Source organism: Trachurus japonicus, chromosome 12 (assembly GCF_045865225.1).
Source record: "Trachurus japonicus isolate A0001 chromosome 12, Traja_1.0".
In the NCBI taxonomy this organism is placed as follows: Eukaryota; Metazoa; Chordata; class Actinopteri; order Carangiformes; family Carangidae; genus Trachurus; species Trachurus japonicus.
The window spans coordinates 5,139,340-5,155,256 of NC_140918.1; the positions used below are offsets into that span (position 1 = coordinate 5,139,340).

General features: G+C 43.4%; 1 protein-coding gene across 1 annotated transcript in view; it reads left to right on the forward strand.

Annotated features, from left to right (window-relative positions):
* The window catches only part of LOC146976912 (uncharacterized), a 60,549-nt gene that overhangs the window by 25,764 nt on the left and 18,868 nt on the right, over positions 1-15,917 (forward strand). The window lies entirely within an intron of this gene.

Here is a 15,917-nt window from a genome sequence, read left to right on the forward strand (position 1 = left end):
ATCAATGACTTTGTAACTTTCCAGTAAAATCTTGAGAGATTAATGTCAGTTGTGTGAGTTGATAATGATCACATTTTCAATATTTTCTTATAGTTTCTATAGAGCTGATGGAGAGACGTCCTCTCCTCTGTGTAATGCTGATGATAACTCCTGATTCTATTCAATAAATATCTATCAATGATGAACATTGTGTCTGTTGGTGTTTGACTCCCAGCTCTCATCTACACCAGAGAATAACTGATTAAATAGTTTCACAGCACTTTTTATTGAAGGTAAAATTGTTTTATACCTCACTACACTGATTCATTTTTTTAACACAGTGTTAAGACTCTAATTCATGGAGAAACAGTTGTTTCCATTGAGAAGTCACCAGTTGGTTGTGGCAGCAACTTCACACATCACCAAACCTTCATCTCATTAAGAAAACACACACACAATAACACTTTTATTTTCATAAATTAAAGCAGAAGTAAGCGATCCGGTGGTTTTGGCTAACTTCTTGTCAGCCGATGGAGTTAGCAGTCCCCGCCCTCGTCCCTACGTCACCACATTCACGCGCATCCCTTGGCTGCACACACAGAGAGGACCGCCCCTTTATGCCGTTCTCTCTCTTTTATTCTTGATAACATATACAAACACCTGGAGAAACCTAAATCTCATGTCAGGCTTTTATTTGCCGGCTTTTATTTGCCGACTTTTCTTCAGCTTTTAATAAGATGCTACCACATCCATTTTAATCGAGAGACTAGCGTCTTATTTTAATTTGCCTGATCATCTTTTAACCTTGCTTTTACATTTTTTAACAAACAGGACACAGCGGGTTTTAGTCAACGGGGTCCTGTCTAAAACTCTGATCTCTAATACTGGCTCACCACAAGGATGTGTCCTTTCCCCATTACTTTTTATCTTATACACTGACAGCTGTAGGTGCCTTAAAGCAGACAGCTTCCTTGTTAAATTCTCAGATGATACTGCTCTGTTGTCACTCCTTCAAGGCACCGAGTCAGATCATGGTAGTGCTCTTCCTGATTTTATTAAGTGGTGTGACGACAGCTTCCTTGACCTTAATGTTTTAAAAACTAAGTGGTTATTGATTTCAGGAAACACAAGGCAAACACCACTGTAAGCATGATCCATGGGGAGGACGTAGAAATTGTTGATTCATACAAATGTCTGGGTACTCTCTTTGACTCCCAGCTTAAAGCAGAAGTAAGCGATCCGGTCGTTTTGGCTAATGCTGCGTTCCAGGCAGGCTTTTGAAACCGTAAATTACAGCTTCACGTCACGACTTCCAACTTTGTAGCGTTCCAGGCAACCCACTCGTGTTTTTCCGACCTGTTTTACCTGTGAAAGTCACTATAACGGCCACTCGTAACTTCCGACCCGTGAACTCGTACCAGATCGAACTGGTACGACTTCACAGGTCGGAAAAACACGAGTTACGGGCTGCCTTGAACGCACCATAACGTCTTGTCAGCCGATGGAGTTAGCAGCCCCCGCCCTCGTCATGGCTCTACTGGTCGTCGTCCCTGCGTCACACAGCCCTTCATGCCGTTCTCTCTCCTCATTGGATAAAACTTGTAGGATACGAGAAAAGTTTTCTCTTCGGCTTACAGCAGAGCAGAGGGACTGACAGACCCGTGTTTCAGACCAAACACTCTATGAAAGTGATTGCTGTCGGAAGATATAACTATTTATATTAACACAAATATTCCGCTTACTTCTGCTTTAATAAATGCTGCAGAGCTTTCAAAGTAACTTTAGTGCAATTAAAGGTAACACTTTATTTTAAGGGGTCCTGTGTATCTACCTAATTAATTGCAGTGTAATTACCTATGTAACCGTATGTAATAACATGTAGCCTACTTACATTGTAAATACATAGTGTATTTTGGTGTACTTACAGGTCCTTGTTACACTTGTAATAAGAAATGCTTGTGTAAAGAGAGAGGCCACTTTGGCATTTCTTATTACAAGTGTAACAAGGACCTGTAAGTACACCAAAATACACTATGTATTTACAATGTAAGTACATTTTATTACATACGGTTACATAGGTAATTGCACTGTAATTAATTAGGTAGATACACAGGAACAAGGACCCCTTAAAATAAAGTGTTACCCAATTAAAACTAAATGTAAAATTAAAATGATCAGTTCAGTGTCTGTGGATTCAGTTAAACTCAGTAAACTGTGATGTTTCTGCTGCTGGAGATCGACGTCACTCTGACACTCACATCCAACTTCCATAAAGCTTCATGAAGATTCACATCATCTGTCATTTTTCCATCAGAGCTCATGTTCAATCCCAGCTTCATCACCAACTCTCAACCAGTGTGTATCTGCTGGTTTGTGTAGTGAGCACTAGGTGGAGCCAACACTACAGGACTGAAGGGCTGATGCTGTGTGGACTGAGCTCACTCTACTGAACTCAGGTCAGCTTCACTTTGTTCAGGAAACAGCTCTGCTCACACTCGTCAACCTGCTGTGACCGAAAACCACAACGTTTCATGTCTCAATATATTTTAGTCTCTGTGACAAAGAAGCAGGTTTGTTTTGAGGAGTGAGAGGAAACCGTTGACTATCAGCTGCTTCAGCTACACACACAGTGGTTACACACAAACATTCAACTTAGTCTCTACATTTACAGTCAACTTTATATCAGGAGCAGATTAAAACAGCTGGAGCTCATCAAAGTGCTGTCTGTCAATCAAAATGTATAGAAGAAGAAAAACACAAGGTATAGAAAATATATTGTGTATGTAAACACACTAAGAAGATCAATATTTGGAAAATGTCATTGAGCAAATAACAAATGATTATATAATTAGCATTGCAAACATGAATATTTTCCCTGATACCTGGTTCCCATAATGTGACTGATGTAAAAGTGTTTTAAAAATCCATTTTGCTTTAGATAAATTATGAAAAGTCAAGTAAAACAAATCAGATAAATGGTGTTGTGATGTGACCTGGTAGTATTTTTTCCCCCATATTTTCCTCCATGAAGTCAGGTGTGTTGATCCAGGTAATGACCTGAGCTGAACAGAAACTATTACTGTAATAAAACTTTTACTCCCGAGTCCTGTGACCTTTTGTGACCTCTGTCCAGTCCTGTATTGAACCTCAACATCTTCTATAATCAGCCAGTGAATATGCGAGCTGAGTTATTACGACCTGAGACTAGATAATAAGTCATTATTGATGAAGACAGACAGTGACAGTGATCCAGTGTTGGTGCTTCTGTTTTATCTGTGTACTGTTCCTTTAAGACGGTGACAGCCAATCAGAGAGCGTGTAGCGCCGCCTGCTGGAGAGACGGCGACAGAGAAAAGAGTCCAGAGACAGAAGAAACAGAGAAGAGACACTAAACAACGAGGGATTAAAACCGTGATTTTCTCATTTAGTGGAGGACGTGGTGTTCACCTGCTGTCTGCGTCTGTTTGAACGGTTTGTAACGAGCTGAACGGCGACTTGGTGAGTTAAGCTAAGCTACTATACTAAAACCTACTAGAAACGTGTTGATTAGCAGCGTGTTGACTCGTTTTAAAACGGATTTAACGGCAGAAATCTACAGCAACTTCAGTTCACCGTGTGAATTAGTCTCTCGTGACTCTCGTCTTGTGTAACCTGTAAGTTAGTTTTTTGTCATGTAAAGTGAACAAAGAAGGAGCTGTAATAACAGTCACGGTCAATGTTAGCCTGGTTAATTCAAAACAGTGAACAGAACGGTGTTGTGGCCCTACTGGTTCCTAATTTAACTGGTTACGGTGCTGAACAGCTGCAGATGTTTTGCGCTCCCTCAGCAGATTCGTCACAAATTCACAAACATACACAACATATTACCAGCGAGTTTCAAGCCACAATTCACATCTACCGCGGCGAATATGCTGCTGTGAGTGAGCACTAACAATACGTACCAGCCACATGGAAAAAAAAAAATAAAGTGGAGAAAAAATAATCTTCACATATTTGCGTGGGTCGGGACTCGATCTCGCTTCAGCAAAACCAATTACACCACTAACCACCTGTCTACCTCTGTGAGCCACTCAAGCTCACAGGTGCCCGCCGCTTCACTGGATATCAGTCAATTACGTCACTACAGGTAACGTTTTGACTCGAGCTGATCTCAAACAACTGGTTGGTTTGCCTTTGAAATACACGGACAATGCCTCGGTGTTTATTGTTCTCTTTCCTCCAGTCTAATCAACATATTCAGCGCTACACTTCTCTCCGCACAACACTACACACTATGACAAAGCCTGTCGTGTTGAGAAAGTGATGAACTAGCTCGGAAATACTGTCAAAATACGCTCAACAATATGTAAACAAAAGCGAAACACTTGAGCCACTGCATGTGTTCATGGGTGAAAAACGTACGACTTGCATTTAATCACATTACTGTATTGCGAATGTTTTGTGTACTTACATTTCTTTACACTTCTCTACAGATCTTATTAAACGCAAAGCGTATTTATTGGCGTGCATTAAAAGAAATGTCCATTTAAAGTCGCTGTGGTTCGAGGAAGAGAGGTGAAGTTAGCTCTGAGTCTAGCTGTTTCTGGCTGCGGTGAATATGATGCGTTCAAGGGACCAGGGCAGCGTCGGACGTGAGTCGATTGTTTGAAATGTGTTTATAGAATGGTCTGATGCTTTAGATTTCGTGTGCCGACATATTTTATCATTGCCCTTTGTAAAGGTATACATTTTAATTAAAACTAGTTTGACATTCACAGAAAAAACTGACGAACTAAACAGTTTTGGGTCCATGGCGATCTAAATGGCCGACGTCCGACGCTGCCCTGGTCCCTTGAACGCATATAGTCACAGGCAGATCGAAACAGGTAGACTCAGGTAACATCTCTTCCGCGAACCACGGCGACTTGAAGTGAACATTTCTTTTAATGCACGCCAATAAATACGTTGTGCGTTTAATAAGATCTGTAGAGAAGTGTAAAGAAATGTAAGTACACAAAACATTCGCAATACAGTAATGTGATTAAATGCAAGTCGTACTTTTCAACCATGAACACATGCAGTGGCTCAAGTGTTTCGATTTTGTTTACATATTGTTGAGCGTATTTTGACAGTATTTCCGAGCTAGTTCATCACTTTCTCAACACGACAGGCTTTGTCATAGTGTGTAGTGTTGTGCGGAGAGAAGTGTAGCGCTGAATATGTTGATTAGACTGGAGGAAAGAGAACAATAAACACCGAGGCATTGTCCGTGTATTTCAAAGGCAAACCAACCAGTTGTTTGAGATCAGCTCGAGTCAAAACGTTACCTGTAGTGACGTAATTGACTGATATCCAGTGAAGCGGCTGGCACCTGTGAGCTTGAGTGGCTCACAGAGCTAGACAGGTGGTTAGTGGTGTAATTGGTTTTGCTGAAGCGAGATCGAGTCCCGACCCACGCAAATATGTGAAGATTATTTTTTCTCCACTTTATTTTTTTTTTCCATGTGGCTGGTACGTATTGTTAGTGCTCACTCACAGCAGCATATTCGCCGCGGTAGATGTGAATTGTGGCTTGAAACTCGCTGGTAATATGTTGTGTATGTTTGTGAATTTGTGACGAATCTGCTGAGGGAGCGCAAAACATCTGCAGCTGTTCAGCACCGTAACCAGTTAAATTAGGAACCAGTAGGGCCACAACAACGGCGCCATTTTTCGGCGCGATTCTTATTTTAAACGGCTGGTGAAGACGGAGCCGCCATGTTGTGAGGAACCTGCTCGGTCTGTCCGGTGTGTCTGCTACAGTAGTTGGATTATAGCTTTAGCTTCATGGTTAAAAGTGCTGATCTGATGGAGAAGGAGGAAGAACAGGGAGCAGCAGGGAGACATTTCACACTGAGGCCACACAACTGACATCTGGAGGATGTTGCGTTCACCTGCTTCAATGGAAACTGTTGACAATATGGAGGAGAGGGGCTGGTGAGTTCACCTGTTTTTAAATGTCTTGATTAGCAGCTTGTTGACTTGTTTTTAAAGCTGATTCATCATTAGAAATCTACAGCAGCTTCAGTTCACACCGTGTGAATTAGTCTTGTTCTATGTTGTAGTTTTTCACTAAACGGAGAAGGAGCTATAACAGTCACGGTCAACATTAGCCTGGTTAATTAAATAGGCTACTGCTACAGTGAACAGAACGGCGCCATTTTTCAGTGCAATTCTTAAACGCTGACCAGTGAAGACGCCATGTTGTGAGGAGCCTGCTCGGTCCGTCCAGTGTGTCTGCTACAGTAGTTAGTTTATCTTAGCTTTAGCTTCATGAGTTCACCTGTTTTTAAATGTGTTGATTAGCCTAACAGCTTGTTGACTCATTTTTAAAGCTGATTTATTATCAGAAATCTACGGCAGCTTCAGTTCACGCCGTGTGAATTAGTCTTGTGAGTAGGGCTGGGCGATAAAACGATAACGATATATATTGCGATATAACTTTACTCAATAGCAATATGAAACGTGGTCGATAGAAAGTCGATAGGTTTCATTCATTCATGTTTTGAAACAGCCAATGAAAACGAGAGTTGCGCCGTGCTGAACCAATGGCTGAGCCAACCAGGTTAGATTGACACGGCACAGGAAGACTGTACACAGCACAACAACACGTGGTAATGTTTGGGCTGCTGCAGCGGCAGCCTGGCGTCAGCAGCGGGGCATCGCCAGTAAAAAAGAGAGAGGATGAGTGTTGCCTCGAAAGAAAAAATGGAGGAGAACTAGGACGAGTGACCGCGAAAAGACGTCACACATGTTTACATTAACCCCGATTGATTGAACTCTAATACAGTAGGTGTAAACAGCGCTAAACTTTAACCACGGAGACACCAGGCAGTCGGAGCGGGTCGAGCTCCGGCCGCCGTCACACATCAAAGGGAGCGCAGTCACGGCGTGGCCGCTCTGCTGCTGCTGCTGTTAATGCTGCTGCTGCCGCCGCTGCTGCTGCCGCCGCTGCTGCTCCTCACACCAGAGCGACACTGTTCAGCTGTGCCGACCTAAACACTGGCCACTTGCGAAGCAAGCGCTAACCGCGGCGATTTCTCTTCCTTTTTCTTTTTCAGCCGGGTTTAGGCTGAGAATGATCGCTAATTAGACGGACCACGCCAGGTCCGGGTTTTAATGTTCACGTCAGTTTAGCTATAACTGTAGCAGCAGCAGAGAGATGGAGCAGCTCCTGTATGGGGAGTGTGGCTCTGATTTAACTCCTGTCTGATGTAATGTTAAAGAACGCCTGAACAGTGGAGTGATAATGTCTGTAAAGTGCTGTTGTACTGTATCAGCACTCATGTATGTCTCTTGTCCAATCAAATTATTTGGTTGAAACTAACTGTATATAATACCAGTTTTATGTATCTGAAACTGTTATTAGGCTACTCATTGCTTTTATATGTTAATCATTAGGCTGAAATGTTCAATTTTTGACGAAAAATAAATATTTAAATCAGAAATAACCTTCTGATATCTTCAAATCTCACTTGTGAGTATGATGGAACATTTAGGCTTGACAAAAACAGTGACTTGAGTCCTATCGTGATATATATCGATATCGACTGATATGAAAAAAATTATCGTGATAGGATTTTTTCTCATATCGCCCAGCCCTACTTGTGAGTCTTGTTCTGTGTTGTAGTTTTTCACTAAACGGAGAAGGAGTCACGGTCAACATTAGCCTGGTTAATTAAATAGGCTACAGTGAACGAAACGGCGCGATTCTTAAATGCTGGTGAAGACAGAGGCGCCATGTTGTGAGGAACCTGCTCAGTCCGTCCGGTGTGTCTGCTACAGTAGTTAATTTATCTTAGCTGTAGCTTCATGATTTAAAGCGCTGATCTTGTGGAGGAGGAGGAAGAACAGGGAGCAGCAGGGAGACATTTCACACTGAGGCCAAACAACTGACAGCAGTTTCAGTTCACACCGTGTGGATTAGTCTTGTTCTATGTTGTAGCTTTTCACTAAGCGGAGAAGGAGCTGTAATAGTCAAGGTCAACGTTAGCCTGGTTAATTATAGGCTACAGTGAACGGAACAGCGCTATTTTTCAGCGCAATTCTTAAATGCTGGTGAAGACGGAGGTGCCATGTTGTAGTGAACCCGCTCTGTCCGTCCGGTGTGTCTGCTACAGTAGTTAGTTTATCTTACGCCGGGTTCACACTGGACGCCGAAGCGCTACGTCTCTCCAGTTCACACCAGATGCTAATATCTCTGCGGCGGTCGCGAGTGCTTCCGCCCCTCAGCTGTGTATGTAGCCTGTGTGTGTGTGTGTTCCTCTCTCGCACTCTGTTTAGATTAATAAACACTAGGGTTGCACATCTCTCTGTGATAAACGATTCGATATGAATCTAGATACACAGATTACGATTCGATTCAAAAACGATATCCTTTTAATACAGACCGATTCGATCCGATTCGATACAGTGTAGGACGATTCGATTCTACGGTTAATATTTGTTGTAGGCTAGATATTTTATAAAATAAAGAATTGACTATCTTACAGTAGTACTACAATATTTTTTCAAATATATCCCCAAGCATTGTTGCTTTAAAGCACTGGCAAAAAAAAGAAAGAAGAAAAAGAGAATAACAACAAAATCACATGTCAATGTATTTAATCTTTGACATGGACCAATATCTGTGAGAACGTTTTTGTAATTAGCCCTTTTCCACCGAGCTGGTTCCGGTGCTGGTTCGGAGCCAGTGCCTGCTCAGCACCAGTTCTTGGTTCAGCACCAACTCCTTGCTGGGTCAGAGCTAAGAACCGGTTCTTCCAGGGGCTGGCAGCGGAGTTGCCTTAGCAACAAGACTGCTACGAATTACGTTTGTTTATCGATGAAGCTAACTAGCTGAGCTACAGGCGGTGGCTAACAGCAGCTAACGCTCATATCAAAATATACGTCGAAACGTAGTTGCCGGTCGTGGCAATTACAGCGAAGACGGCTGCTTTTTTTCAGCCGGGTTTAGAGTTATCGCTCATTAATAGCCTAGTCTATGCTTCCACGTCGGGTCCAGTGTTCAACACCCGCAGGTCGGACCAGGTTGTCTACCTGTAGCAGGCAGCAGAGACAGGAGCAGCTCTTGGATGGGGAGTGTGCTAATAGCAGCAGCAAAGCTAACATCAGGACGTCATCTGTTAAACCCCCCGTCCCCTCCGTTATTGGACACAACATGAAACTACTCCAATTAGCGAATCGTGTTGTAACAAAGATATTCGCAGGAAAATTGTTTATACGTGGCCCGTTGATTGATTTATGAGCTATTAAAGACACCGCTAACGGCTAAGCACTCTAGCCCATAGCGATAACCGGTTCATGACTCTACAACCGATTCATCTAGGAATTCATGGCTAATTTGTATCGATTCAGGAGGCTGCTACCGATACAGCCGAATCTCTCACTTGTTAAACCGAATATCCGGTCGCATCGGTTTATCGTTCACAACCCTAATAAACACAAACGTAGCCTACACACTTTGGACTCAGGTATTTGTCAATCTCGGTAATTTATTTAGAAAATAGGTTTTATTTTGAAAATTGACCGGATTGTCTCGTGTTTGTTTGTGTGACTTCCTGCCAGAATTGACACGATCACTCGCGGCTTGAGCACAAAATAGACCAGCTGCTGAAACGATCGCTGCACGGCGCGAGCCGGCTGCGGAGGATCGCGGCGCTTCGCGTCTGGTCTGAACTACACTATTGGTTAACAAGGGCGCCGAACGGAAGCAGGCTCTGTTCCGCGGCTATTCGCGGCGCTTCGGTGTGAACCGGGCAAGGGCGTAGACTTGGGTAGGGGCGCTAGGGACACGTCCCTACCAATATTCAGCTGCTGTGTCCGCTGTTCGTAGTGTTTAGTCAAATGATTATGGCACACAAAGGGTTAACAGTCGGTCTCTGCTAGAAGTCCCGCCTCTAACCTGAATATCGCTCTTTGATTGGCTCTGCCGTTTCTCGCTAACGTACATGTGATTGGCTGTCCCCGCTGTCACTCCGTCTGCTTGTAAAAGTTACCTGCTCGTTGGTCGGACGGGACAGGAGGTCACGGGGCTTGAATCTGCAACCGCGAATGTAAGTTGTCAACATGTTCATCATGTTCGGCATTTGTTCTGCCTGGGTCACGTCAGCTAGACGGATTTTAACATCAGTGGTGTCATTTACATGAACATTTGTGTTTCTGTCTGTCTGTCTGTCTGTTTGCGTGCGTGCGTGTGCGCTCGCCTGTGGGTCTGTGCTTGGAAAGAAAAGGAAAAAGGACACAATTCTTTATAAGTCAAAGTGTAAGTTACTTCAAGGGTATCTAACTGTAGAGCCTCAACAATACAGATAGGCTTAATGAAAGCCAATATTTAATGGCAAACAGATAGCCTACACTTTTTTAAAATTATTTTTTACTTTTTACTAGCTTATTATTTCCATATATCCTTTGTGGAGCAAAGGCTGGAAATTCACTGGTGAGGTTAAATAATGATGTGTTAGTCATGATGATGCACAGTTGACTTCAGCCAGCAGAGCAACTGAGAACTCTTCTAAGTTGCCTTCTTGTCTTTCATTAGTTGCTCATTAGTTACCCCTACATAACATGAAATTATGATTGCAAATGCAAAAAACATCAACTTTCAGGAGCGATGCCACAGAGCACTTTTGTGTCCCCACCAATATCAGAATCAAACCTACTCCCTTGGAACCGGGTGTTAGTTTTCATGGTTTAAAGTGCTGATCTGATGGAGAAGGAGGAAGAACAGGGAGCAGCAGGGAGACATTTCACACTGAGGCTAAACAACTGATATCTGGAGGATGTTGTGTTCACCTGCTTCAATGTTGACATTATGGAGGCCGAGCTGGTGAGTTCAAATGATTTGATTGATTAGCAGCTTATTTCCTTGTTTTAAAGCAGATTGAGCAGCAGAAATCTATAGTAGCTATGTTGTAAACTGATTTTTGTCTGTATACAACATCAATTGCTAGGGGTGTAACGGTACACAAAAATCTCGGTTCGGTACGTACCTCGGTTTTGAGGTCACGGTTCGGTTCATTTTCGGTACAGTAAGAAAACAAAATGCAAAATATAAATGTGCTAGTTGTTTATTACACACTTTTGTGCTTTTAACAATAGGAACATTAGCCTATACAAAGCTAGAATTCTGCTCAAAAATATAAATACAATATTCTGAAATGTAGATATTTTGAAAAACAAAATGAAAATAAATAACATTGGCTCAGACTTTTTCTTAAAAAAAATATTTTCTCCATCTGATGTGCAAAATTGAACAGTTTCAAGTTGTTGCTCAGATTAAATAACATGAATAAGGCTCAGACTGTTTCTTTAAAAACAAATCTTTTCTCCATCTAATGTGCAACAATGAACAATTGCAACACTGAACAGTTTCAAGTTTCTCAGATTAACTTTTACCCCCCCCCCCCCAATCTTTAGCCCTGATGACTTTCACTCAATCTTCATGTTTTTTGCTAGAAAAATCAGCTTATCCACATTATCTGCAGAAAGAGCAGACCTGCTTGCAGTAACAATGTCTCCAGCTGTGGAAAAAACCCTCTCGCTGGGCACGGAGGTAGCAGGTATGGCGAGGTAATGTCTGGCTAACTTAGCAGTAAGAGGAAAGATGGCCTCGTTGGTTTTCCACCACAGGAGTGGGTCAGAATCCAGTGGAATGCAGTTGACTGCCTTGTATGAGGTAACCTCTTCTGTCACCAGCTGTAAAGTAGGCTTGTCGTCTCCCACCTGAGTCTTGAAGAGTGTACCGAACAGTTCAGTCACTTCTTCACAGGTGGAGATGACTCAGGTGCCCCTGAGTGTCCTGCTCCTGAGGATGAACTGGCTGCTGAAGTCCCTGTGGCCTCCTCACTCTGCAAAATAAAATGATAAAAAAATGTATGAATGTTATACACCAGTTTCTCTGTTTCAAATTAAAAAAGACATTTTCTACAAACAAAAATGATTATAATACCTTTTCTTCCATTGACACAATCTCAGTGATGAGGCTGCTGTAGATTCTCTCACGACAGGCATCATCCACATGAGGTAGGGCCTTGAACCTGGGGTCTAGGGCAGTACATTTGTGGAGGAAGTCTTCACAATCAGAGTATCGGTCCTCAAGGTTGTTTCTGATGGCAGCCTTGACTTCACTAACAGTTGGACTGTCTTCTTCACTGGGTTCCATAGATTTCAGCACTGTGGTTTTGAGGGGCAGGATCATAGAAGCTGACGGTGTGGCTTCAGTGCTTATCAGTGTAGTGATGGTTTTGAGTGGTTTAAGGACCTCAACTATCTCCTCTGCCATCCTCACATCCTGGTCAGACAGTGTGGTTATATCTTTGTTTTTCTTGATTGCTTTTTCTGTTAGGGCCGAGTACACGGCAGCTTGTTGCTCCAGGTACCTCTCCAGCATGTCGTGACTGGAATTCCAGCGAGTGGGGACATCCTGGATAAGGGTGTGTTTTGGTATACTGAGCATCTCCTGTTTGCTTTCAAGTATGTGTGCAGCTGTTGTGCTGCGGTGAAAAAAAGAGACAATCCTTCTCACTCTACCTAGCACTCTGGACACCTGGTTGAGTCCTGTTGCTTTTTGTGAAGCTAAATTTATTGTGTGAGCGAAACATCCAATTTGGGGGCCCAGACCAGCTTCTTTTACTGCATTAACAATGTTCCTTGCATTGTCTGTTGTGACAGTAATTGTTGTTCCTGGCCTCTCGAGCTTCCACTCCAACACAGTCCCCTTAAGTCCCTCTGCTAGATTTGCGCTGGTGTGTTGTTCATAAATGGGCCGAGTTTGCAGAACATGGCTTGCTAAAGTCCACTCAGGGGTGATGTGATGGGCAGTCACAGTTATGTAGCTCTCTGTAGCTCTGGATGTCCACCCATCTGTTGTGAGTGCAATGGCAGATGCAGAGGACAGATCTTGGGTAACAGCAGATTTTGTTTTTTCATAAAGGCCCGGTATGATTTTCTGGCTAAAATGTGGGCGAGAAGGTAATTGATATCGGGGCTCAATTACCTTTATCATGTGCTTGAAGCCAGCGTTCTCTACCACTGAATAGGGTCTTAAATCTGCAGCTATAAAAACACCAACGGCATTTGTTATTGCTTTAGCCCGATCTGACTCACCAGGGAGAGGCTGTTTAAATGCGGTGGGGAGCTGTGTTTGTACTACGCTCGTCTTTCTCTTCGTTGTGGCGATGTTCACTTGGGGGTGGTGCCGTTTCAAATGAGTTAACAGGTTTGACGTGTTGCCAGAAACATACCCGATCTCAGATGAACAATGTCGGCAAACCACTTTGGTTTTATCAACCTCTCTTTGTCCCTGTTTATATTTCACCGGGAAGCCGAAGTGTTCCCAAACAGGGGACCTTAATGCCGCGGGAGGGTCTTCAAGCTCTGGCTTATTGCAAACGCTGGCGGCATTAGCATTAGCCATGACGTCCGCTACAACTGCTGTTTGTTGTGTCTCGGTGTGCGCAACTGCGCATGTGCGGCTGCAGCATGTGCGCTCCACAACGTGCGGTCCTCTACTTAATATGTCCGTGTGGAAACTCGTTCGGTACGCCTCCGTTCCGAACCGAGCACTCCGTACCGAAACGGTTCAATACGAATACATGTACCGTTACACCCCTATCAATTGCACATCTGCCCATCCTGGGTGAGGGATCCCTCCTCTGTTGCTCACCCTGAGGTTTCTTTACACTTTTCCCTGTTAAAAGGGTTTTCCTGCAGTTTTTCCTCAGTCAATGTGAGGGTCTAAGGGCAGAGTTATTTATGATGCTATATAAAGCCCTTTGAGACAAACTGTAAAAATGGGCTATAAAAATAAAATTGGCTTGCCTTGCAGGACTGGAGGGCTGATGCTGTGTGAACTGAGCACTGACCTCAGCTTCACTTTGTACAGGAAACAGCTCTGCTCACGCTCGTCAACCTGCTGTGACTGAAAACATTTCAATATGTTTTTGTTTCCGTAACAAAGTAACAGGTTTGGCAGGTTAGGTTGCACACAAACATTCAACAGGGGTGCAAACTTGTCACCTTTCGGCGAAATTCGCCGTTTTGGATCCCAAATTGGTCATTTGTGTGATTCGTGTAAATCCGCAAAAAAAAAAAAATTGAGAGGGGGGGGGGGTCCGGCGAGGCGAGGCGAGGCGAAGCAATGCACCTGTCTCTTTAAGGCGCATGCACCTTATCTGGATGACAACGAGTGGTGGCAGCTCTTCTGTCCAGCAATACACCTGAAGCTTCACTTTTAATACAGACTAACTAACGCGACTTTTTGAGCATGGCGAGTGAAAGAGTCGGAGCTAGAAGATGCGCCAGCAGTGTTGTTTAGGTCTGCTCTGCTGTATTATGGGACCGCGTGTGTGTGATGATCGCGATCGCGGCCAATTAGCGATTAGCGCGTTTAGCATTAATTAGCTCCAGTGTCTCCCTCTTCTCTGGAGGAGGGTCTGGCGAGCGAGACTAGCTCCATCGCGACCTGTGCAGCAGCAGCAGGAGGAGGAGGAGGAGGAGGAGGAGGAGGTTGACTGACTGTGGCAGGACACCTCTGCCTCTGTTTCACTTTATGTTGCTGGTAAATAATGTGGTTGTAAAAGTAGTAGGCTAAAGTTAAATTATTTTGTATGCACTAATTAAAGGGGCAGAGCTTTAAGAGACATTTTAGCTTTTATATTTTATAAGATATATTTTTTGTAAGAACCACAATTAATAAATATAGGTTATATATATTTCAGTGAATATCTAATTGTTCTTAGCATTTGTTAGATAACTTTCTTTGCCCAATAAATTAAAACATGTTGGAACTATCAATGTCCTCCCTTGCAGCCAGAATCTCACCTACTTTTAACCTCAGACTGTCACAATGATGGATCAGATGTCAGACTGCCTCATTCTTTAAGTTTTAACCTGAATATACAAGACATGATTGATTTTCCCAACGATCAAAGTATACGAAACCGAACCGAAAACCATGACCACAAAACCGTGAACCGAACCGTTTGCTTGAACATCTTTTAAATACATATTGCCGCTTAAAGCAGAAGTAAGTGATATATTTGTGTTAATATAAGTCTTAAAGCAGATATCAGTGGAATGTTTTTGTTAATATAAGTCCTAAATAGTCCTATTTTCCGTCAGCAATCACTTACATGAAGTATTTCAGCCTAAACACGAGTCTCTCCGTCACTCTGCTCTGCTGTAACCCGAGGAGAAAATTTTCCTTGTGGGATACAAGTGTTATCCAATGAGGGGAGAGAACGGCATGAAGGGCTGTGTGTGCAGCCAAGGGATGCGCGTGAATGTGGTGACGTAGCACGAGGACCAATTGATGCCTGACAAGGGCGGGGGCTGCTAACTCATGGTGCGTTCAAAGAAACTCGTACTTTGTGTTTTTCCTTCCTGTGAAGTCATACCAGTTCGATCTGGTACGAGTTCACGGGTCAGAAGTTACGAGTGGCCGTTATAGGGAACTTTCACAGACAACAGGATGGTAAAAACACGAGCTACGGGTTACCTGGAACGCTACCAAGTCGTAGTTGTGACTTGAAGCTGTAACTTACGGTTTCAAAAGCCTGCCTTGAACGCAGCATTAGCCGAAACGGCCGTGAAGCTGATATCTGCTTTAAATAGTTATATCTTCCGACAGCAATCACTTACATAGAGTGTTTGAACCGAAACACGAGTCTCTCAGTCACTCTGCTCTGCTCTGAGCCGAGGAGAAAACATTTCTCGTATCCTACAGTTTTTATCCAATGAGGAGAGAGAACGGCATGCAGGGCTGTGTGTGCAGCCAAGGGACGCCGTGAATGTGGCGACGTAGGGACGAGGACTGTTATGGTGCGTTCAAGGAAACTCGTAACTCGTGTTTTTCCGTCCTGTGAAGTGGTACCAGTTCGATCTGGTACGAGTTCACGGGTCGGAAGTTACGAGTGGCC